The 26958-nt window shown below is 35.6% G+C and overlaps 1 protein-coding gene across 3 annotated transcripts in view; it reads left to right on the top strand.

Annotated features, from left to right (window-relative positions):
- Mbd5 (methyl-CpG binding domain protein 5) overlaps nt 1-26958 on the top strand; it is a 334829-nt gene that overhangs the window by 49081 nt on the left and 258790 nt on the right. For 2 of the 3 annotated variants that reach the window (XM_029536364.1, XM_021192375.2), the window contains exon 2: nt 20910-20981. The gene's annotated coding sequence lies outside the window, so the exon portion shown is untranslated. Of the gene's footprint in view, nt 1-17968; nt 18115-20909; nt 20982-26958 lie in introns of those variants that run through there. The other variant, XM_029536363.1, reaches the window with a different exon arrangement.

Here is a 26958-nt window from a genome sequence, read left to right on the forward strand (position 1 = left end):
CAATCCCATCCCCTGTTTGGTTGTGTTTTCCTGTAATTCTTTAAGGAATTTTTGTGTTTCTTCTAGCTGTTTAGCAGTGTTTTCCTGTAATTCTGTAAGGGATTTTTGCGTTTCTTCTAGGTGTTTAGCAGTATTTTCCTGTAATTCTTTAAGGGATTTTTGTGTTTTTCCTACCTGTTTAGTAGTGTTTGCCTGTAGTTCTTTAAGGACTCTTTCCTGTTTAGCAGTGATCTCCTGTAATTCCTTGAGGGATTTTTGTGCTTCCTCTTTAAGGGCTTCTACTTGTTTAGCATTATTCTCCTGCATTTCTTTGAGTGAGTTATTAATGTCCTTCTTCAAATCTTCTACCACCATCATGAGTGATTTTAAATCCACATCTTGCTTTTCTTGTGTGTTGGGGTATCCAGGACTCGCTGTGGTGGGCGTACTAGGTTCTGATGGTGTCCCATGTTCTTGGTTTCTGTTAGTAAGATTCTTACGTTTGCCTTTCACCATCTGGAAATCTCTGGTGTTAATTTTCAAGCTGTCTCTGGCTGGAGTTTGATCCTCCTGTGATTCTGTTAGCCCCTGTCAGCACTCCCTGGAATCCATCTCTCTCTTGCTTCTCCTTGCTCAGAGCACTCTCTGTAGGCAAGCTCTCCTCTTGCAAGGGAGGTGTCCAGAAGTCTGGAGCTCTGATCCTCCTTTTGAGTCCTGGGGTCAGAGCCCTCCCTGTAGGCCAACTCTCCCTGCATGATCCTGAGCACCAGTGATCTCAAGGATCTGTGGTGTGCAGAGTCCTCCCAAGCACTCAGCTGCCTCCACTGGGGTTCAGAAGAGTGATGGTGGGAGTGGCCCCAACCAGACTGGAACCCAGCCTCTGGGCGGGCAGTGTTCCTTTGTCCCTGTTCCTCCTGCTGCTGCTGGATTCTCTGGAGTTGATTGTGCTCCACTCACTGTGATCCTGAGGATCTGTGTTGTAGAGAGTCCTCAGGAGCACTCAGCTGCCTCAGCTGGGGGTTCAGAAGAGTGACCAGCACCATTTATTTAATATTCTTTCTTTTTCCCATTGTACATTTTTGGCTTCTTTGTCAAAGATCAAGTTCAATAAGTGAGTTGTTTTATTTCTGGATCTTCTATCCTATTCCATGGATGAACCTATCTCTGTACCAATACCATGCAGTTCTTATCACTATTGCCCTGTAGTAAAGTTTGAGGTCAGTGATGGTGTTTCCCTAGCTGTTCTTTTATTGTTAAGAACTATTTACCTATCCTGGGTTTTTGTTTTTCCATATGAAAGTGAGAATTATTATTTCCGTGTCTTTCAAGAATTGTGTTGGAAGTTTGATGGGGATTGCATTGAATCTGTAGATTGCTTTTGTTAAATGGCCATTTTTATTATGTTAATCCTACCATTCCATGAGCATGGCAGATTTCTCATACAGATCTTTCATTTGCTTGGTAAGATTTACACTTTATAAATCACTTGGTAAGATTTATCATTATTGTGAAGGGTGTTGTTTCTCTATTTTCTTTCTCACCCTGTTTATCATTTGTATACAGGAAGGCTATTGATTTGTTTGAGTTAATTTTATATCCAGCCACTTTGCTAAAGTTGTTTATGACCTGTAGAAGTTCTCTGATACAAATTTTGGGGTCACTTATGTATTCTATCGTATCATCTGCAGATAGTGATACCTGACTTCTTCTTCCCCTTGATCTCCTTTTGTTGTTGTATTGCACTAGGTAGAACTTTTTAAGTACTGTATTGAATAGATATGGGGAGAGTTGGTAGCCTTGTCTTGTCCCTGATCTTAGTGGGATTGCTTTAAGCATGTCTCCATTTAATTTGATATTAAAGCTGTTTGTTTGCTGTACATTGTTTTCATTATGTTTAGATTTGGGCCTTGAATTCCTGATCTCCCCAATACTTTTAGCACAAAGGGGTGTTGTATTTTGTCAAATGCTTTTTCATCATCTAATGAGATGATCATGTAATTTTTTTCCTTTGAGATTGATTATATAGTGGATCATGTTAATAGTTTTTATATATTGAACCAACCTTGCATCCCTGGGATAAAGCCTACTTGATTGTGATGATGGTTTTGATGTATTCTTGGATTCAGTTTGCTAAGATTTTATTGAGTATTTTTGCATAGATATTCATATGGGAAATTTGTCTGAATGTCTCTTTGTTAGGTCCTTGTGTGGTTTAGGTATCTAAGTAATTGTGACTTCATAGAATGAATTAGGCTGTGTTCCTTCAGTTTCTATTTTGTGAAATAGTTTAAGATAGGATTTTAGGTCAGCATTCTGCTTTTTAGGTGTGATAGGGTATATATGGCTTGCTGTGGTGGGAGAACGGGTTTCTGATGGTGCCAAAGTATATTTCTTTTGTTGCTTATGGTTTTATGCTTGCCTTTCACTGTCTGATTTTCTCTGGTGTTAACTGTTCTGGGTGTTTCTGTCTGGAGCCTGGCTCCTATGTCCCTGGGTTGTTTCAGGTCTCCTGGGAGATCTGTTTCCCTGGGTACAGCAGATTTCCTGAGAAGCTTTCTCACTGTGGGGTCTTCAGAGGGGCAGATACGCTGATTATCTGCCCTGGAAGAAGGCCCAGGCCAGAAGAGAGGTGGAGTCAAGCAGAGGGTATGGGTCCAAAGTCCACTGGGGTCCTCAGGGGTCCCAGCTGCTGATGTTATTTAGGAGGGTCCCTTACCTGATGTCCTGGGTACAGCAGATCTCCTGGAAGGCCTTCAGACGGATGTCTTCAGATGGGCAAACAAGCTGATGATCTCTGTGAGTTTTCTAAATAGTTGTATATGTAACTCTAAATATGATCTATGCATTACATTTGCAATCTTGCCAATTTTTAAAAATCAATTTCCACATAAATATATTAATGATTAAAGTAACTAATTTGCAAGAAATGCAGAGCCAATAGTAATTAGTCAACTTATTCAACTATAAATAGCATCTGCTATAGTTTTTGTTCTGAATGTTCTTAAAAGGCTGTACTGTTTTAGAAAAGCAAACAAATAAAACTAGTTGTGAACTTTGCAGATGTGGGAGGTGGTGGAATTTTTAATGGGTAATTATAGTGGTAGTCTGTGTTCTTGCTGACTTGCCCTTGACTTGGACATCGGGACTTCAGGCTTTTCCTAGTCTTCCTAAAGAGATGAGTAACAGTTTTGGCACAAGCTGCTACTGCCATGCGCTGCCCTTCCATTTATGAGCATGAGAGCTAACAACTTGTGAATCAAAACCTCTTAAAAGTATGGACCCAAGTAAAATTTGATAAACTTATTCAGCTATTTTCTCATGACTATAGCATAAAACAGCCGTCTAGATGTTGTGAAGTTTACCTACAAATGTAGTATTTAAAAATAAACATTAACTTTATTCTACTGTGGTTACAAAAGCCACATAAAATATGACAGCTTCATTTACCCTACATCACCAGTAGCAATACAGTTGAAAATTCAAGATACTTTTTGTTTTAGGAATGATAAAGATTCTCTAGTTTTTCGGGTGTGTAGTACAACCGGGTATGAAGTGTAAATAGGGTCCATGTTATCCTAAGGTGCAATAATACTTGCTAATATATCAGTCAGGATAGGCTATATTGTGCAGTAACGAGAAGCTCAATGGTACAAACAACAGTGCTGTATTTGTTGATCCCCATTCATGTCTATCATGTACCACAAGAACTGTGCTCATAAGAAGCACCTAAGAATCTAATGTAACAGCCGTTTCAGTTATTGATGATGGCCATGCTGGAAAGCATGTCAGGGGATGAGAGGGGAGTGTCTCACATTTGTAAACTAACATTCCAGCTCAGACGTCACACGTCCAAATTCAAGGAGGCTGAGAAGTTAGTCTTTATGTGTAGCAGAAAGATCCTGGTGCACAGTATTATAACTTACCTTGGTTCTAATGTTTTTATTTACCATTGCTAACATAGCTCCTCATTTATTCACAGACTTCTCTCATTAAGTAAATGGTCCCAGAGTATTGTACTGTAGTCTGAATGAAAGAATTAATTCTGTATTAAACATCACAGACACTTGCTCAGAGGGCATATCTGTTCTGTAGCTTTTTTGTATATCCTTGAAGGAATGTTTACCATGCCTTTAGCACTGTTTTTAAGGGGCTCAGGAAAACAAAGATTTTAAGCAACCTCCATATGAAAAACAAAAAAAAAATAAAACAAACACTATCTAAGCCTTTACAGAAAACTTTTGTCCAAAACCTGATTTATTATATCTGTACTTAAATATGAAGCATCTACAACAAATTCCTGTTTAGCTAACTGTTGGATAAAATGTAAACTACCAATAAGGTTTTTATTTCTCTTAGTAGTATGCCTTTTAATTAGGGTGATACACAATTTCTGTGGGGCTATGATCCCTTATTGTACCAAAATATGGTCTTTTATTAACCTTTTAGACACTATTGGAACTAGGCTTTAAAGCAGTGAGGCAGTTATTTGATTTGATGCATAAATAGTGATTTGATAAGTGTCTGTGTAGAGATGTTGAGCAATGCTTTGTTTTAGAATGGGAAATAAATGAAACTATGGATAACTGTTGTAAGAATATAAGACTTAAATCCATTTATCTTGAAAATTTAAATCTAAAAATCACTGACTAACATTATGAGGCAAGGAACCTCCAAATATGCTGGTGAGTTTGTCTTCTTTTAGTCATCGACTGCTGGACATTTAATCCAGAGTAGTTTGTAAACCCCTTTAAACTTACTTGGAGAAAACTAATTTTGCGTTTGCAATTAGACATCAGTTACAGAGAGCTTCTGGGTTAGTGTCCTGGCTGGTTTTGTGTGTCAACTTGACACAAGCTGGAGTTATCACAGAGAAAGGAGCTTCAGGTGAGGAAATGCCTCCATGAGATCCAGCTGTGGGGCATTTTCTCAATTAGTGAACAAGGGTGGGAGGGTCCTTTGTGGGTGGTACCATCCCTGGGCTGGTAGTCTTGGGTTCTGTAAGAAAGCCAGGGAAGCAAGCCAGTAAGCAGTACCTCTCCATGGCTTCTGCATCAGTCCTGCCTCCAAGTTCCTGTCCTGACTTCCTTTGGTGATGAGCAGCAATGTGGGAAGTGTAAGCTGAATAAACCCTTTACTCCCCAACTTGCTTCTTGGTCATGGTGTTTGTGCAGAAAAAGAAACCCTGACTAAGAAAGTTAGGGATGGCACATGTACCCACTTCTTTCAGCTATAGGGCATCTTTTGCTGCAGACCTGTGTATAGGTTCAGTGCATACTTCCTTATTATCTATGCCTCAGTTCTCTATCCCCTCTGGGTCTTACACTTTTTCTGCCTTCTCTGAGCCCTGAATAGAGGCATTTGGTGGAGATGCCCTATTTTGTGCTATATAGTCCAAGATCTCACTTTCTGAAGCCATATAATGTCTGGCTGTGGGTCCTGTATTTGTTGCAGTCTGCTGCAGGAGGAAACTTCTCTGAAGATGACAAGGAAGACCTACAGTAGAATGAATTCCTGAGTTATAGTACTTGGGATCATTTGAGCAATATTGAAGTAAAGTCACAGTCTAAACAGTAGAACAACAGGTTAAGAGTCAAATCAGTGCTTTCATAACCCTCAGTTACTTAACTATATCAAAAATTTTTTGGTCTGGGGAATGAAGAAAGATGATGGTATGATTGCTCTTGCCTGGGTTGTGAAAAACTGCCTATATAAGTAATCCTTTTGCCCTTTGATCTCCTTAGCTAAGATAAGTTATAAATGGACAAAAGGGATGTTGCTGTCCTGGGACTCTGTACTGGCATAAGGAATGTCTTGTGTGCTCAGCTTGTGTGGAAACAACAAAGTACACTCAAGAGTTACTAATCAGTCACTGGGAAGCAAGATCTGGTGGAGTGTTATAATTCAGGTGAATAATAGTGTCGGGGATTAGGGTTGAATGAGAATGGTCCTCGTAAGCTCATATTTGATTACTTGGTCCTTGGTTAGTGAAACTATTTGGGGAGAATTAGGAGGTTCAGGATTTTTGGAGGTTTGTGAGTGCTTTAAGGTTTTGAAATACTAAAGCCATTCCCAGGATCTTGTTCATCTTTCTGTCTCTCTCCCTCTCCTTCTCTCTGCCTCCTCATTATGGATTTAACTATAAGCTCTCGGCTATTCCTGCTACCATGCCTTTTCTCTGCCCTCATGAACTCGAATTCAGTGAAAACCTAGACTAAATTAAGCACTTCTTCAAAAACAAAAGAAAACAAAAAACTTATAACAAGTAAAAAATATCTTTTTATATTCTATATCTTAGACCGGTATGCTATCTTCATATTTATAATTTTAAGTAGTAAAAGATTGTGGTTCAAAATGTGTCATATTCTAAGATAGTGTGATATCTTGACTTATTTCAAGTAGTCAAGATACAAGGACATACCAAGTTAGAGAAAAAGAAAGTACTTCTCATTCAGATTGAGAGAAATATTCTAAAATAATAAATCAGGGTTGATCTAAGGAATTTTGGAGAAAAAGGACAGCAAATATGTAATAACCCTTATGGCAGGAAGATAGAGTAAGCCACTAGAGAGAAAAGTTTTCATATTTTTCATGTGTGTGTGTGTGTGTGTGTTTGTGTGGTTCATATGTTGAGTCATATATCTGTGCATGTAGAGGCCCAAGGTTGATCTTGGTAATGATCTTTAATTGCTCCTTCAGTTTATTCTATGAGACAAGGTCTCTTAATGAAACCCTGACCATGTCAATATATGGATAATCTTTTCAAAAATTTATTTATTTATTTATTTGCAGCCTAAATGCTGCCTCCCTCCTTAATCCCCCCTCAAAGAACTCCTCCCTCATCTCTTTCCATTTGCCTCTGAGAGGATAATTCCCCCAACCCTGGTGCATCAAGTCTCCTCTCTCCCACTCCTCAGAATTCTAACCTTGCACTGCAGAGTACTTGTTACAGAGGTTATAGGTTTTATTCCCAGCCACACACAATACTTTCTAACATTAGTCTGTAACTCTGCTTTCAAGGGGATCAGCTGTGCTCTTGTGATCTCCACAGACACTAGACATGCACATGGTACACATACACATTTAGTTAAAACATTAATATGAATAAAAATTTTAAAAAGATTCATAGACTTGAGGTCATCCATGTGTCCTGTTGAGTGTTAATAGGAAGTAGGTAGACTGAGATAAATGCTTCAGATACCTTCCTTCAGAAAAAAAAAAAAAAATCATCAGATACATTGTTTCAGAAATAAAACCATCACTGGAATTTACAAGTAGTAGAGTTAACTTTCTTAGTATGCAACAAGCATAGTTTTCTAAATGACTCCTAAAAGTCTTTGTAATTTCTTTGGTTGATTAAAATTATGCAACAGCCTCCAGTAATGCCGAGCGGATTCTGGGCCCATACACTCTGGATTCTCTGTGTCCTGTGGGTACTTGTTTACTTGTGCAGCACATTGATACCATGTTTTATCAACGTCTTTTTGTCTGAGAGCAGGAGGTGGTTGTAGAAACACAGATATGTCAGTATTCCCTAAAGATTTTCTACAGTTTACTTTTCATAACTTAAATTTTAGTATGTAATTCATAGATTACATTTTAAAATCTCTTTTTCTTTTATTATTTTCTACTGCACAGCCTTTGCCAATGCTCCTTTATATAGCAAGGTCTTGAGACTGCCATTTCCACAGTAGATAATTCACAGAATATTTGTAATGCAAGATGGTGCTTCCTTCTACACTACAAATGTAACCTTTTTGTAATTGGTAACGGAATTTCTTTTGCAAATGTAGCTGAACAGTTTGGCTTTGTAGCCATGAAATAATTTTGGTTCCATAACAGTCTTGTCCTTATGTAGGAAATTTTAAAGTCCAAAAGTAATAAGTAAATTTGTAATCAAAATATTTTGCCCATGTATGGATATGCTGATACAGAGACTAAAACAGCCTCATTATAACTTTAAGGCATGTTTGTGGGAAAATGATTAATATTGTTGACTCATTTCTTGCTTGGATTTGGCATTTACATAATTTTGATACCTTTCTATTGTCATTTTGACTGTCCACTGAAATATATTTTTAGTCAACATAATTAATATTTTAAAAAGAAAACAATCAGGTATCTGAGCTAACTCATTGTCCCCATACCAGTTCTAAATCATGATGTGCTAAGTTGGTATTTTAGTAAACAATGAGTAGTTTACCTCTGCCTTCCCAATTTAAAACAAGATAAAATAAACATTCATAGGCTCACCTTCACTACTGAGCTTATGTGAAAACATACCATCAAGTGTGTCTGAAATTCTGCTGTCAGAGCAGTAACTCCACTCTTCTATTCCAATGTCTCAAGTTTAAGTGTGACTGTTCTCACTGTTAGAACTTACTTTACCTGTTTCCTGAATCTAATTAATTAAAACCAGGTTGTCAGTTTATCACTTTCTCAGAATAAAATAATAACTTAAAATTCTTGATACCACTTCTTGGAAATATTAATACCAATCTCATCAAAATATTTTTGCTAAAGAAATTTGGAATTAAGCGAGCATGGGATTTAGCTCTACAGAATTAGAGGTAGGGGGTTAATCTTTTTTCAATTAAGCATTCTGGAATTCCCCATGTGCTAATTTCAGCAGGAAGCATTTTTTATAGAAGAGCAAGAGAAGTATGAAAATCACAGTCCTTTAAAATCAACATAAGACATCAGTGCATTTTGCAGTTAGTTTTAGGCAATTTTCCAGATAACTAGATTTCAGTACTTTTAAAACTGACATAGAAATACTGAGTTATAAAAAAGAATATATGTGTGGTTAAATGAATATTTTTTTCTAAAGAATTATTTTCTGAAGTATATAAGAAATTTTCTAAGTTACTAGAACCTATCTGCTAATTGAAAAAAAAATGTTCATGTTATTTTTCCCATTTCTATTTATCTGTAAATCTAAAATATAATTTTGTGATAATGAACAGGGTTTTTATATTTTAATGCATTTTTAAAGGTAACACATTTGTACTTAATGTTTAGACAATCCTTTGGCACTAGGCCTCAATTCCAAGACTGCCCATGCTTAAAATAAACTTTCTTTCTACCATTCTTAAAGTTTTTACATGGTCTCGGGAAAAATTACATACTGTTCTACTGTTTATGGGTTCTTCTTTAAATAAAATTTGGAAATATTAAAAATACTTAAAATAAAATTTATATGTAATATTTTGAAAATTATGCGATATGATAAACACTAAATAAACAACAATTTTAAAGTATTTATATGTTTGAAGTGTTAGATAAGGATTTGGTAAAATGTTAATTATGCTAAAATGGTAAGAATGGGACCTTTTTCTTGTAGATTCAGATTTTTCAATAGTGTACTTTAATGGTGAGAATAATGTGTTGTTAAAAAAGCTGCATTGTAAGGTTAAATGTATAGAAGTATTGACTACCACGGAGTGTTTGAAGGGTACTTACTAGATACAAACACATAATTTGTCCAAAAAAATTGTCCTTTCGTTAGTATTTATTGCAGCATAAGAGGCAGCCCAAACTGAGAGTGCCAAGGTGCTAGATAATTATAAATTAATATCAAATATAAAATGGATTAAATAAATGGTTCATTTTTTATTGTCTTCCTCTATCTCTCATTCTGTCACATAACATTTTAACATACCCCTACAAGTATTTCCTTCATGTCTGCCATTTGAAATAGTTGTTTCCCTAGTATATTAGGATAGCTCTAGAACAAAATAGGAGGTTGATAAGTATTTGTTCAATCAGGAATAAAAAAGATGAGGGAAGTATTGATTAGGTCTGAATTATATATGCACAGGATATTTCCAGTGTAAATTACTTGTATTCCTTTACCGTCTCTTAGACTATAAAATTAAAGGAGTATGAAATGCAGTATAAAGATTAAAGATGCCTTAAGCCAGTAAAAAAGAACATGTAACAATGTAGAGCTGAGCAAGATGAAAGAGCATCCTGGCTTCAGGAAGGAGCATGAGTGGGACATAACGGAGATAGGAGCTTTACACAAATGGACCCCGATGGCCACACATGCAGAAGGCTTCCCAGATGGTCCTGCACACATATGAATGACATGATAGGCTTATTACTGCACCTCCCACACCACTGGGACTCTCACTTGTTGTTTATCCCACATAGCATGTACTATACTGTAACACATGCCTATGTTTGAGAATTCCAGCTACAATAAAATGCAAACCACTACAGGACAATTAAATTACCATCTTGAATGCATATTGATCTGATAGGTGAATAACTTCTTTCAACAGACCTATTGTTCCCTTGTATCATTTCACTGTGGTTCTGTATAAATTCATAGACATTCTGAAACATTCTACTTCGATTTCTTCTGCTGCATCATTTTGTAACTTTTTTCCCTTGCTCAATCCTTCCATATTTATATTGTTTTTAAGGAAATGTTTCCCACTTCTGCATAAAACCAGAGGCCTTCTTGAAAGCTCCTTTATGAGAAGCAAGCACTTCTGTCTAGCTCCAAACCTCTCTAGTTTTAGACTGAAACTGCTCTCTCCAGACCTACCTGAAATATGAAACACATCTGAGATTTACAGGTCTTACCATTCATTCCATGTCTTCTGTGGTACATAATCATTGCCCTGTCAAGTCTCCATCATTTAACTTTCTTCCTTCTGTTTGTTCTACTAGGTCTTCCTCGCTTTTTCCTATCCCAGAACTGCCAGCATCTGATTCTTGATTATTTCTCTGTTCCACCATTGTCTTCATATTTTACCCTTTTATTTCTTCTCTAATTGGCATCAGCTTATTGATTTATTTGTTGTCATTCAATGATTACTTATTCACCAACTCATATACCTGGATATGCTATGCTTTGTTCTTAAAAATGGGGCTCGTCGTTATAACATTTTCTACATTTGAAGAATAAGAATATCAGCCTTAAACATGTATAACTTAAACCTACCTTTCTTGTTTTGTAGATAATCTTGTAGAAAGGATATTTATTTGCATTTGCTATTCCAAAGGATCTTTTTGCTGATAGCTTTTGCAAAATTGATAGTTTGTTTTTAAAAGAAATTAATATGTTGTTTTTACAAATATTTTACTAATAATTACGCTAGTGTTTGTTACATTTTATAAACATATGTTTTAATAATCTTCACAAGTGCTCATGAGGAAGCTAAGGCACAAAGTTGTTTAAAGTCATTCAAATAGTGATAAGAATCCTCACTTTTTATTTTCAATTTCATGTTTGAGATCTGTTTCTATCATTCTATAATTATATCGTATTTCCATTTCAAATCCTTTCCCTATCCCCCTCCAAGTCCTCCATACCACTTTGAAGTTCATGACTTTCACTTCTATAAAAATTATTGTTAAACTAACTCACTCTCCCTCCCTGCCCCTCCTGCAGCCCATCTAAGTTATTGTTTCTGTTGTGTAGGTATGTTTATGACTGACCCTTTGCAGTTGGTAAGCCTACAGGGAAGATGCTCCCTGGAGAAAACTGATTCACCCTCTCTCTGGAGCCCTTGATTGCCTGTGAGCTCTTCATTGATGGGTTAGAATTTTTAAAAATTTCCCCCATCCTTTTTGGCACATTATATGGGCTGTCATTATTTTTTAGGTAATTATATTGTTGAAATTTCTTGTGTGAAGCATCCATATCATGTAGAGGACACTATGTAGCAGCAAGTATCCTGGTTTTCCAGTTCTTTCAGTTCTTCCACCCTCTCCTCTGTGATGTTCCCTGGCCTGAGCTTTAGATACAGGGCTTCATTTTAGGTGCACCAATAGGTACTAGTGACCTCCAAGAATTCTACTATAAATTTATCTGGATTTGTGCTTTTTTGTGTTGGTAATTAATGCTTTTAATTACTCTTTCAGTTTCTGCATTTACTAAGGGTTTCTTTCAACTGTTGATTTCTTCTTGGTTTTGAAGAATCTAGAAATCCATACATTTCATTTAATTCTGTCAGTTTAATGGAATATATGGTTTTAAAGGGAATGCAAGGGAATGCATGGATGTTGCTCCTGTCTGGACCTGGACCAAGAACACTCGTGGATGCTCTTCCTTCCTGGACAATGGATAGTTTGGATGGGCACATGGGTGTGAGAGTCTTAAGTCAGAGTAGAAGATGAAGTTTCTGTTTGTTTTTGTTTTTTTAGTTTGATGGTTTAGTCTATGAAAAACATAACTTTTGAATTATTGAGAAACATGTATTATGCAATATACAAATTTTATGAAAAAGATTGATTGTATTTTGCTTGTATTTCTTAGTTTTTTTACAGTGTATATACATGATATGCATGGGAACACCTGTGCCACCTCTTGTAGGTAGAGATCAGAGGACAACTTTCTGTTACTGGTTTATTCTACCTCAGCAAGTGCCTCTAGCCAGGCAGCATACCACTTAACTGCTTTTGCCTGATTGTGGATCTGTAAACTTGGCTTCTTAGCAGGCAAGCCAGCTTATCTATCTATAGCTGATTGGGTACCAGCAAACATGGCTTCTTAAAGATTTGTTTTGTTTGATTAATATGAGAATACATATCTGTTGTTTCTGCTAAAGAGTATTACATGTTTTTCAATGTTACAATATTTATGCAAGCAGAAATAAGATCCTATTTCATCCTTCTACATTGTTTACATAATGTATTTTAAAATAATTTTGTATAATTTCATATTGATCATAGTTATCGTAGTTCACATGGACAGGCCTTTCTGCTATACAAAAATCTTACATAAAAAAAAATGAAAACCTGGTGAAGAAATACTAAAATCTCTCTTATCTGTTTAAAACAAAAGATAGTATCATGTTGCAGAACATACATTTACATAGTGTTTAGTCACAATTCAGTTGAGACCAAGATATTGTGTCATTATTAATATTAGGCAAAATACTTAACTTTTTCTGTGTTTCTTTTTTTTTTTTTTTAAGATTTATTTATTATATGTAAGTACACTGTAGCTGTCTTCAGACATTCCAGAAGAGGGAGTTAGATCTTGTTAAGGATGGTTGTGAGCCACCATGTGGTTGCTGGGATTTGAACTCTGTACCTTTGGAAGAGCAGTCGGGTGCTCTTACCTGCTGAGCCACCTCACCAGCCCTTTTTCTGTGTTTCTGTTCTCTTGTAATGATGCCACCAACTCCTCGTGAAATGTCAAATGAGAAGACTCAGGCAGTAGTTGGGATTATACAGTTTTGCCACAGTAAAACAAAATGTTCCAAAATCAAGGATTTAATAAAATGACATAGTATCATGGGAGTCATAAAGGAAAACAATTATGACATCTAATTTTTTTAAAAGTCAGTATTTATTGATTTCGATGTCATTGTTTTAAAATGCAATTTCAACATTTTTGGGATCTTGTAGTGGCAATATTTTCACATTTTGTAGGTTCTGCATTTTTCATGGCTAAGTATTTATTTTCCTTTTCTTTTTTTATTAGACATTTTCTTTGTTTACATTTCGAATGTTATCCCCTTTCCTAGTTTCCTCCTGAAAATCCCCTATCCCCTATACCCCCTCCCCCTCCTCACCAACCCACCCACTCCAGCTTCCTGGCCCTGGCAGTCCCCTATACTGGGGCATAGAGCCTTCACAGGACCAAAGGCCTCTCCTGTCATTGATGACTGACTAGGCCATCCGCTGCTACATATGCAGCTAGAGCTATGAGTCCCACCAGGTGTATTCTTTGGTTGGTGGTTTAGTCCCAAGGAGCTCTGGGAGTACTGATTAGTTCATATTGATGTTCCTCCTATGGGGCTGCAAATCCCTTCAGCTCCTTGGATATTTTCTCTAGTTCCTTATAATACATGACTATTGTGTACTTTTAAGAGTTACTAAGACTTGGCACAGGAGAGGTGGGTCAGTTGTTAAGAGCACTTACTTTTACAGAGGACTGGTTTAAGCTTCTATTACCTACTTTGTGATTGACAACCATCTGTAATTCTGGTTCCAGAAGATCCATTGATCTTTCCTGGCCCCAACTCAAACAAAAAATAAATAAACAAAAAGTAAAATTAAAAGTTACTCAAACTAGCCAGGCGTGTTGGCGCACGCCTTTAATCCCAGCACTCAGGAGGCAGAGACAGGCGGATTTCTGAGTTCGAGACCAGCCTGGTCTACAAAGTGAGTTCCAGGACAGCCAGAGCTATACAGAGAAACCCTGTCTCGAAAATCCAAAACAATTACCCAAACTTACACTTCTTTTTAAGTTGTCCTAACTGCAAAATATATATCACCATGATAATTTTTTTTTTGGGGAAACTGTTCATTATTTTAAAGCAAGGCATCTTCTTACTATTTATAAAATAATTTTACAATTTTCTTATATTGACAATTCGATGGAAATTCTGACTGTATTCATATTGAAACCATTTTCAAAGTAAAACCATGTATTATTACCCTGAACCTTCAAACATACATTATCAGCACAGCCTTTGCTTGACCTTTAAGGCTTTTGCCAGTTCATGCAATAAGTATAAACATATCAATGAAACTGAGAAAACAGCTAACACATCATAGCAGATTTGGCTGTTTTTATCTTTCTTCATATTCCAGACTGGCTTTAAAGTCACCAATCCTCCTCTAGTCTAAGCTCCAACGTGTGCACACCGCTGCCTCTGTGCCCTTCTAGATGTGGTGGTGTTTCTGCCCATCCTAACTGCAATTTTATTTCTATTCTGATCCCCTTCAGAGCCTGCTTGCCCAAGGGTTTCCCCCCAGTAGTGACATCTGCACTTGTGCTCTCTGTTGGCGAATATCTGGGCCTGCCCTTTCCTCCTCAGCTACATTGATTTCTAATCACTCATTTTACCTTCCTCTGTCTTAGTGTGTTTCATTCCTAAGGAGAATGAAAAATAATGCTTTGTACTGTTAATGAGGAAAATGGAATTCAAAAATACATGATAGTTTATTAAAACTACTAAGAAACTTAGGGTAGGGGACTGGAGAAATGAATGGTTCCGTGTTTAAGAACACTGATTGCCCTTGATCTTGCGAAGATCATGTGCCCTAGTACAGGAGAATGCCAGGGCCAGGAAGCAGGAATGGGGGTGGGTTGGGGAGCAGGGGTGGGGGTGGGGGAAGGGTATAGGGGACGTTCAGGATAGCATTTGAAATATAAATGAAGAAAATATCTAATAAAAATGGAAAGAACACTGATTGCTCTTCTAGAGACTCAGGTTCAATTCCTAGTACCCACATGGCAGCTCAGAACTGTCTTTAACCCCAGATCCAGGGAATTCAGCACCCTCACACAAACACAGAAAAATACCATTGCATATGTAAGATAGACAGATAATTGTGCTTAAAAAATGAGGTTTTCAAGAATGAATATTGACTACAACTGGCAAGAAGTAGAAAAGCTGGTTTTCTGTTGTGACCAATTTGTCTTATAGATCTTTAGTTTGTATGAGAATCAATTTCCTACGCAAGCTCATGTTAAATATTTTCTTTAACTTGTCCTTAACCTCATTCTATCTTTATACTCAACACATATGACACACACTTAGTGCTTTTAAACAAGTGTGTTAGAAACTACCCACTGTCCATGCCAACTGTTTTTTAGGAAAGTCGCACCCACAGAAGCTGTGTTCTTATTACATTGCCTTTACACACTTTGAGACATCTGGCGTTCTTTGATTAGGCACAGTGCTGCTTTCCTTAAACAATTTGGGGAAGACATAGGCTATCTGTAATATTAGTGAATATTAATAGTCTCATTTTGGTGACTAAGCTCTGTTAAGATGAAACTATATTATTCTTACCTGCTAATTTTACATGATCCATGTGAACTGTTACATTGTGGTCGATATTTACACATAAGATTAAGAGTTTTTCTGCTTTCTTTGTTTTTTGACCAAAAAACACTCTAAAACTGAAAATCAGAGCACCATGGAGCCTTTCAACTTATTCTTCTACTATCTAGAGAAGAAAAGGTTGAAGGCTATTTTGAAAAGTTTAGTCTTATTAATCCTATACCTTAAAAAAATTATCTTAAGTATTGGTTTTTGTATATTGATTTAAAGTCTATAATCATGATTATTTTATGTTTTCTTTCACTGTGATAAATAGATATTGCCACATACAGACAGGTTCATTTGAAGAATGCAATGGCAAACTTAATCTGATAATTGCTAAACTACACTATACTATACTATACTATACTATACTATACTATACTATACTATACTATACTATATGTGATTTAAAATGGCAGTTTATATGCCAGAAGGGTTTTCTAAAAAACTTAGCATCTTTCAGTTTTTCTTTGGTTGTTGAGTTTATGCATAGATTTGGAAGAGCAAACATTCAGGAGGCTGAGCCAGGTAGACCACAAGTTTGAGATATAAATAGAAATCAAATCTCAAAAATAACAAACCTATAAATCACCCAAAATAAGAAATAAAGGAATGGTCTATATAACTATAAATAATGTTACTGATATTTATTAACCACCCACAAGTTAAATTAGTTTTTAATACTTGTATTCTTTAAATTGATTAATATGCACAGAAATTCTTATGGGCATTCATCCTGATTCTTTTCATTTGTTACAGAAAATTGAGGTCTCGAAGATATTAAGTGACTAGACTTACCTTATGTGATCATAAGTGCAGACACAAGCCTTTGACAAGATTAATTCAAGTGCTTACTATTTAAATATGACACATTGCATCACTTCTGCAGCATAGAAACATACAAATCTTTCACATTGGCCAAAAGACTTGGCAATCTACATTAATAATCTTAACTAGCCTGCCAATGTTTAGTATACCAAGTTCATTCTAACTTCAGGAATGCAAGTAATCCCCTCTTAATGACACTTTTCTGTTGGGCTTTGGAATGGATGGGCTTTGTTAGTCATGCCTAAACTTTTTAACTGTTAATTCCTCCAAGAAATCTTTGTGAAGACTTATAAGAAATCTTTCTTGTATGAATCCATAAGTTGTTTTCTATCTACCTGTAGTGACATTACCACATAAAGTATTTCAAAACAAGAATGAGCCTAGTGTGCACTGATAAAGTGAAATACTAATGTGTTTCCTTTTATACATGTAGATATAAACTATGATGAGAATACCATGAAAAATACATTTAACTTTCTAAATATGTTAGAATTTAGAAAGGACAGTAACTCAATATGAAACTAACAACTCAGAAAACGGGCATATATAAGTGTTGCAATTAACTGGCCTAGGGTCCTAGCTGGGAGCATTTAATTAGTTAATTTGACATTCATATAAACTTGGTTACATATCATTATAAATTACTTGTTAATAATAATACACATCTATGCACAATATCTATTTTAAATTTAAATGTATTACTATAAGTTAGATTTGGTACGTATTCATCTAGCTATCTTCACCAGATTTGTAGAATGCACTTTGAATGAAGAGACTGTTTCCTATGTTCAGGGTTTGAAGTGTGAAATGTATTTGGGATTTCTGAATTATAAACCCATCTGAAAACATTTTTGTTAGAATAGAAAAAAGGAAAACTAACTGAAATGTTGTTATGAGTTAATACAACACTATTACCAATTTTCATTATCTATGATAAAATCAATTAGCATGGTATTATCAGTTTAACATTTACACTTTTCCTATTTTCTTTCTTTCCTTAATAAGCTTTTGAAAACTTAAAGTAAATTACAGAATGAATAAAGAAATGGCACAGAGAATAGCTTCAGATTTCATCTTTCTTTCCCTTTTATGTTTTGAAGAAGATTCTTTAACACTACAAGCTTTGGACACTACTAAATGAATGGCTGTTTCTGTTAGGGGGTATAAGACTGTTTAAATGGCTTATATAATCTTGATTAACTTTGTTGAGGGGTATCTATCTAGAAGTTCATCCATTTAATTTAGATTTTCCAATTTTGTGGAGTACCGGCTTTTGAAATAAGACCTAATGATTCTTTGAATTTTCTCAGTGTCTATTGTTATATCTCCCTTTTCATTTCTCATTTTGTTAATAGGACATTGTCTCTCTGATTTTAAGTTGTGTGGCTAAAGGTTTGTCTATCTTGTCAATTTTTTTTTTTCAGAGAACCAGATCTAGGTTTTGTTGGACTGCCTGCTTGGGCTTCAGTGGGAGAGGATGTGCCTAACTGCCAGGTCTAGATATCCCAGGGTAGGATGGTACCCAAGGGGCTCTTCCACTTCTTTGAGAAGAAAGGGTGGGGATAACAGGGGTGGGGATTTGTAAGTGCAGGACTGGGAGGAGAGGAAGGAGGGACTGCGATTGCAATGTAATGTAATTAAGAAATAAATTATGGGAAAAAATTGTACACCTAATGATACAATTTTTTAAAATTTAATAAATATGGAGAAAATAGATAATCTTAAAAAAAAATGAACAGTATATGACCTGTGTTGGAAATGGAAATGTTAGTAACCTAGATTTGAAAGTACATATGCCAAACAAGTATTGAAATGCAACACTTCATGATATAAATGGGTAAATCAGAATTATAAGTATCTTTTCAAGAACCTGAAATGTTAATCATCCTGGTTTGGTCATTGTACACTATATAATATATTATGATATATTGTATAAATCTTAATAATCTAAATAATGAAAAATTCAAAGCATTTCTCCTGTATCTTAAAAAAAAAAAAAAATTAGAAGTTCATGTCTAGCTCTTCTTCCTTTTGAGGAAATTATTGACTTTGGAAAAAGAAGGGACATTTTAAACATAGCTCATTTGTTTGCTTATTCATTTGTATGTTTCACTTTTATTTGTTTATCATTTATTTTTCAGTTTATGATATAATATCATCATTTCTATTTCCTCCCTCTAAGCCTTCCCTATTCCACTACTTATTTTGTCAAATTTGTGTATATATGTGTTTGTATGTGTATATATATATACATGTAGAGTCAAACACATGTACATACATACATACAAACATACATATATGCATACACACACTCTCACACACATACATACACACACATTTTTCTAAATAGAACCTACTTGGTCTGTACAATGTTACTTAAAGGAATATTTGAAGAGCTGATCATTTGGTGTTAGATAAACCTATCAATTGTGGTCCAAACGACCAGTAGCTGTGTGGGAAAACATTGGCTAGAATAGAAAGGGAGGATAGATAGCAGGTACAACATTTTAATTATGTGAGTAATAATAAGGGAAATGCCTATATTGGCAATGGAGAATGATCTCAGATTAAAACCTGTCAGCTTGTTTGTGAACAAAGAAGTTGAGCATTAATATAGAGATGACAATTTTGAACAGGGTGTATTGACTTTTGTGGTTAGCGGGATATATGTCAAAATTTCTGGTTGCTAATGTAGGCTATGTGTCCACTAGAGAGGGTTACATACTAGAAAAAGAATATATATTCAGAAAGAATATTCAGAGTCTTTGGGAAAGCTTTAAGGTTGGGATTCTTAACATTTCCCTTATATTTAAATAGGTTAGTAAGATTGATGTGTAATAACTGGCCCCTAACTATCTTCTTTTTCTAACCCCAAGTAATGATCAAGAGTCTAATTCCATTAGATTGTTATGAATATGAACCAGTTATCTGAACTAATGGTCAGAAGTTCTAGTTAATGTAATTCTTTATTAAATAAATGGAAGTTCTTTTATTGTTAAGAATTGTTTTCACTATTGTGGGTTTTTTGTTTTCCATATGAAATTGAGATTGGCTCTTTCCATGTCTTTGAAGAATTGTGTTGGAATTTTGATGGGGATTGCATTGACTCTGTAGATTGCTTTTGGTAGAATGGCTATTTTTACTATGTTAATCCTACCAGTCCGTGAGCATAGGAGATCTCTCCATTTTCTGAGGTCATCTTCGATTTCTTTCTTGAGAGACTTAAAGTTCTTGTCATACAGATCTTTCATTTGTCTGGTTAGAATTACTCCAAGGTATTTTATATGCGTGACTGTTGTGAAGGGAGATTTCTTTCTCAGCCCATTTATCATTTGTATAAAAGAAGGCTACTGGTTTGTTTGAGTTCATTTTTATCCAGCCACATTGCTGGAGTTTTTTTTATCAGCTGTAGAAGTTCTCTGGTAGATTTTTTGGGGTGGTTTATGTGTATTATCATCTGAAATAGTGATACCTTGACTTCTTTTTTGGCAGTTTGTATCCCCTTGATCTCCTTTTGTATTATTGCTCTGGCTAGAACTTCGAGTACTATATTGAGTAGATGCAGGGAGAGTGGGCATACTTGGGTTGTCCCTGATTTTAGTGGGATTGATTCAAGTATCTCAGGAAAACAAAACAAACAAACAATAAAAACCAGTGTCTTAACTTCTTCAATGAATTTGTGGAAATGAAGAGAAAGGAAGTTAATTAAGAGAAACTAAGTAGACTAGAAACAGACAGGATAATAAACGTGGACCACAAAGCAGGGCTCAGAAGGTAGTATCTTTCCATTGAAAGAGGAGAGAAGCAGTTCTTGTTTTAAGCGTGGTATCCAATCACTGTGGAGTGTTACACAGCCTGAAGACAGGGCAACTGATAGTATTAACAGACAATACTCGGTCCCAGATGGAAGATATTGACAGGGATATTCCCACTATTACCAGAGTTTATATTTCATGTTTTACACAAAACAATAAGGAAAAACAGGTGTGGAAGGGGTGATGATGATATTTACGGATAGGTGGTTGAGACAATCTGAACAGAATAAAATCAGAGTAAAGAAAGCATTGAAAAAAACATATAGGTTAACATTAGTCTATAAAGTAGCCACTAAACTTTATAAAATTTACAAAGCTTATATAGAATATATCACGTTAAGTATCATTTGTATTTTATATAGCCCTTGCAAAATAGAAGTTATAAAAACAAAATAGAATGAAAAATAAATAAAAAATGCTTTTAAGGCTTACTGCTTTGTTCTTCTGAGTCATCTTATTTTTTTCTTTTCTTTTATGTTCTCTTCTGAAGATAACTTCTATAAGAACCTGTGTATTGGATCCTAACTACATCAAAATGTTTGAAATCAGAAGATCATGATCGGTGAGTAGGATTTCTCAACTTACTATTTTCTGGATATGACAGTATAGAAGGTGTGTCTGGGTTGTTTGTATAGTATATTGACATGGTGTACTTGATTCCAGTGTTTTGAATAGGAGGAAAAATTATGAGAATGGTTCAGAGATTTCTAAGTTTAAAAGATGAGAAAGTATTTTTGAAGAAATTATCTGGAAGATGACAGCAAGAAAAATAGGGAGATAAAACTCTGTAAACAAAACAAAATAAGTTTCCATTCCGTGGCTATTTATTTATTTATTTATTTATTTTATTTAATGAGTTGGATTAGGTACAGTTAATAGTGATTCTTCACATTATTTGATTGCAGGTGATTCATCTGAATGAATAGGTTTTCATCTCTTGTTAACCTTTAAAAAATGGTTTCATGTCGTTTCATTGCACATAAATAACCCTAAGGCAAGTTAGTACCAGCGTAGTGTGTTCTTGCTTTGACAGACCTGACCGTTTTTTTGAGAGGATTGTGGAAACCCTTTGGAACTTTGGACTAGAAAAGCCATTGGGTGTTGAGAGCTCAATGAGCTGTTCTGTAGGAGCCTGGAAGATAAAAATGTGGAAAGCAGTAATGATGATGGAAACCTGGCTTGTGAAGTTTCAGAGGGAAGCAAAGACTATATCAGGTCTTTTGTGTGCAGAATATGTGATGCCTGGTCAACTGAGCTGAATAATTACCTCTGATTAACAAGAGACCAGAACCACTAAATGAAACCTCTGCTTTCCTGGGGCTGGGGCTGGGGCTGGGGCTGGGGCTGGGGCTGGGGCTATCAGCTGTGATTAAGAAGAGACCAGGATTGTGAGGTGGAATGTCCAGGCAAGTGTTTCTTAAGGATCAGCACAAAGAAGCTTTGTTCCAGAATTGACCAAGGTTGTTTCTCATGCTGGCTGCTGAACTTAGGTAGTATGACTGGCCCAGGTAGTACTAGTTTTTAAGACAGAAATGGGTTCTGAAGAGCAGCTGAGGCTTCGTACTATGTTGGAGGAGCTGGAGTCCCTAAATAGAACCCAGGAGACACTTTTGGTGAAATGCAGTGCAATTGCAGCTGAAGACCCAAGCATTTTGGAGTTGACAATACCATGAGGTGACTGCCAAAGAGAGCAGCAGGTATGGAGTGAGCTAGCTAATGCAAGGAAACTTCCTGTGTGTGCAGAGCCTGAGGGCAGAGCCAAAAACTGACCCAAGTCCTTTGGAGGAACCCCGCTCATTAGTGAATCCCAGATGTTGGTTACTCAGATTTTATAGTTGGAATTGGAGTTGGTTTGGATTTGTTCAGATGTGGCTGTGACCTGGGATCTTCCCTCTTGAAGATTTTCACTTATCTTTTATTTTGTAATACCCACATTGGAGCGCTATTGGGTTTTAAAAGAGACTGCATTTTTTTTTTTATTTATTTATTTATTTATTTATTTATTTATTTATTTATTTTTTGGGTTTTTCGAGACAGGGTTTCTCTGTGTAGTCCTGGCTGTCCTGGAACTCACTCTGTAGACCAGGCTGGCCTCGAACTCAGAAATCCGCCTGTCTCTGCCTCCCAAGTGCTGGGATTAAAGGCGTGCACCACCACGCCGGGCGAGACTGCATTTTTTAAAAGAGATTAAATATTTTTTTGTGTTTGAATTTTCAAAAATTTCAGGACTTTTAAGTTTGTAAATGTTTTACACTATATTACATTGTATTATTGTAGCATCATTATTAATGTATGATCTTCAGGATGGATAAGAAAGGAAAGGTTTAACAGTGATCTGTGTGTGTCAGGGTGACAAAGGCTCAGTTGTATTGGCTAGTTGTATAAGAACTTGAAACAAGCTAGATTTATCTTAACATGGGGGAACCTCAGTTGAAAAAATGCTTCTGTAAAATTGGCCCTAAAGCAACCTATAAAGTAGTTTCTTAATTAGTGATTGATGTGGGAGGGCTTAGCCCATTGTGGATGGGAACATCGCTGGCCTTATGGTCCTGGATTCCATAAGACAGGCCACCCAAGCCATAGGGAGCAAGCCAGTAAGTAGCATTCCTCCATTACCTCTTCATCAGTTCCTGTCTCCGGTTTCCTGTCCTGTTTGAGTTCCTGTCCTGGCTTATTTCAGTGATGGGATACAGTGTGAAAGTGTAACACAAATAAACAATATCCTCCTGAACTTGCTTTTGGTCATGGTGTTTCTTTACTGCAACTCTTAACTAGAGAGCTGTAAACTGAAATCGTGGAAAAAATACATCATTCACATCTAGCAGATAACTCTTTTGGTTCAGAACTCAGTTCTTCAGTAGAAGTCACTGTAAATATGTCTTCATACATGTTAGTTTGTGCTTCCTCATAACATGAAGACTAGGTCTTCATACATTGAGTGTCTAGAAGAATGATAAAGTTAGGTGGAATGTTCGTCCTGTTGATGACCTAGGTTCTGAAGTAACAAAGTATTATCTTTGCCATACTCACTCATAGGCACAAGTTCTCTCCTATATTCAAAGGGAAGTATGGAATATCGCCCATGTGGGTGAAATGACTATGGATGAGGGCTATTTCATTGATATTTACAAATGAAGTATGACGGGGTTGGAACTTGGTGGCAGAATATATATTTAGTGTGTGCCAGGCCCAACAAACAAAACAGATTCTTCTTTATTTAGGTAAAATGGGGCACATGTTTAATCACAGATGCATGGAAGGCTGAGGAAGTAAGCTCTTTTCAGCCCAGGTGACAGCATAGTAAGGCCACATTTCTGTAAAATAAATACAGGATAATGAAGAATGGTCACAAATAAAAACAAACCTAGGTTATAGAAATGCATAGCAGTTATGGTCATTTTGCCTTTATTGTTATTCATCCTTTTGTAAGGATATGTAGATTTTTGTAGCTCTATCCTATGTTCTATGTGCCAGAATAAAAAGAAGGCTAAAGGAATAAGAAAAATCATTATGGGTCCTGTAATTTTACGTAAACAAATTTCAGGATTTTATCTTCACAAACCTGCTAGCTATAGGATAGTGTGTAGGTATGTATTTCTGTTGTATCCACCTTCATTACATTATGCTGTCTGCTCACCTCACCACAATTCACATGCTATAAACCTAAAAATATACTGTGTTCTCCTAGCATGCTAAATTTGAGACATCCACTTATTACACTTCTGATCATATTTCTTTTGTTTGTTCAGATTGTCTTTTGTTAAAAACTTGATTTTTAGATGTGTTGTAATGGATGTATGCCTAAGTACACGCAGATATATTAAACATGTTCTATGATATATATGTATGTGTGTGTATATATATATATATATATATATATATATATATATATGCATCCATCCTATAAATTTGAAGAAACTTTAATTATTCTCTTAGCTCATGCATTGTCTATCCTGCTTTTAAAATGGTATAAGAAATTCTGAATTAAATTTAGAAGAAAAGTTTAAAAGTCCAGTATCAGTTCTTAATGCTAACTTCATTATCATATTCAATCCTTGTCATACCTCAAAGATATTCCAAGAAGTTTGAACTCAGCTTGCAATTGAATGGGTTGTTGTTTTTATTCATTTTGATCAAATCTCAAGATTACAGACCTGAAAAAGGCCTCCTCATGCACTGACTGAAACCATAAATCCAAGCAAAGTGTGGGTGGTCATTCCCATAACACTTGTGCCCTTTTGCACTGGTGAGTCTTACAGGCAAAAGCTGTTGGGTAATACTGATGAAGACTTTCCTCCTTTAGTACCATGCTGTGTACATGTAGTACCAGGAACAGTAGTCAGTAGAGGTAAAGCTTATAGTTATGCAATAGCTCAACTTGTAAATGTTTGATAACATAAGTTAAGTGTTGTCTTTTGCATCACTTAACATCAATTTATGGACAACAACCAATACCTTTGACATTAGCCTGTCATATTATATGGTTTCCATGAGATCCCTTTAGCCAGTGACTCAACAAGATTAACCCATTCCTGGCACTGGAGGTTTTACTTTTGGCATTAGATTACTCTAATTTGGGTATTGTCTCCCCTGTTGTTTGGCAACTCCCTGAAGATTCCTTTCATATTATGGGTCCTGTATATGTTTTAGAAAAGTTCTCTAGTAATAGTTTTCCATATTGACTTTCTCCCTGTATATTAATTCTTCCTCGCTTTATTCTCTCATGGATTCTTATCTTTCTTCCCCCTCCCTATTTAATTCTCCGTGTTGCCCCTTAATCTCCACAAAAGACTATATACTTTTTCCCCACCTTGGGAAATCCCTTCCTCCCATTTAGTCCCTTACTAAGTATCTAATCTCTTTGGTTATTCGGATTGTATCAAATATACTGAAAACTCAGGAGTGAATGTCTACATTGAAGAATATATAAAATACTTCTCTTTTTAGACAGATTTACCTCACTTGGGGTGATTATTTCTAGCTGTATCCTTTTATGTGTAAAACTTTCTAATTCCATTTTTACTAGTTTCTGAATAATATTCCATTATGTAAATGTACCATATTTTCTTTATCCATTCGTCAGTGGAATCTAGGCTGATTCCAATTTCTAGCTATCGTGAATAGAACAGCAATGAACATGGATGAACTAATATATCTATAATTGATATTGAGTCATTTTAAGTATATGCCCAAGAGTAGTGGAAAAACGATGAATCCTTTTTTCTAATCCAGTCTGTTAGTCTGGATTGAGGAGTTGAGATCATCGTATTGAGAATTTTTAGTGAGCAGTGTTTATTGATGTTTGTTATTTTGATGTGGCAGTGTGGTTATTTTTTCACTCTTTTGATTTACTGTTTCTGGATTACGTGTCCTCTTAAGTGTAATTAATCTCCTCAGAAGTTTCCTTTCTAGTACATTCTGTAGAGCTGAATTGGTGTCCAGGAGTTACTTAGGTTTGGTTTTGTAAGTGCAATGTTTTTCTTTCTCTGTCTACGGTGATTTATAATTTTACAGTGTATGTAGTCTACGCTGGCTTCTATGATCTATCAGTTTGCAGAGCACCCATGATGCATACCTTGCTGACTTTCAGAGTTTACAGTGAACAGCCAAGGTTTTCTTCTAATAAGCCTGCCTTTCTATGTTACATGGTTTTTTCCTTTTGACTTTTAATATCCTTTCCTTATATTTTTAGTATTTTGTTTTTATTTTCCCACATTTATTTGTCCTTAGTCTTTTTTATTAATCTCTTTTTCTTCTTTGTTCTCTCTCTCTCTCTCTCTCTCTCTCTCACACACACACACACACACACACACACACACACACACACACATTGGCTTTCTGTTTTTATACTGTGGTACTTAAGGACTCTATTTTTAGATGATCACCCTAGAAATGTCATCATGTGTACTATACAGTTATATGCATATTTTTATTACCTAGCCAAGCAAAACAACACCCTTAGGCCAAAAATTTTTAGCTATCCACCCTTTCTTAATTTTTATATTGTTGTTTGTCAGTTTAAAGCATATGAAATATTTCTAATTATTTTATAATTTTAAGGTTGGTTTTATTTTTACATATATTTACCATTTTTTTCTTATCAGATGTCTAGTATTTCAGATCTGTTATTTACCATGTGACTGAAAGTATATTAGGCACTAGAGTAATAGATCCTCTTAATCTTTATCTCTAAATAATCGTGTTTTACTTTTATTTGTAGTAAGCTTTTCTGGTATAAAAAATTACAGAGTGAATTTCTTTTTTCTTTTTTTCTTTTTTTTATTTCTGGAATGCACTTTTATTTTTAATGTAAAGACTTTCAAGTAGTTACCAATAGTAAAATGGCTTGCTTTGTTAACTTTTACCACACAAAAAAAAATCACATATAAGAATGTGTAATAGTATTCCCTTTAAAATATTGAATTAAATTAAATTTTATGAAGTTGCCTTTCACCTGGTGCATTTACACAATGAAGTACTACTCAGCTATTAAAAACAATGAATTTATGAAATTCTTGGGCAAATGGATGTATCTGGAG

Source organism: Mus pahari, chromosome 3, assembly GCF_900095145.1.
Source record: "Mus pahari chromosome 3, PAHARI_EIJ_v1.1, whole genome shotgun sequence".
Lineage (NCBI taxonomy): Eukaryota > Metazoa > Chordata > Mammalia > Rodentia > Muridae > Mus > Mus pahari.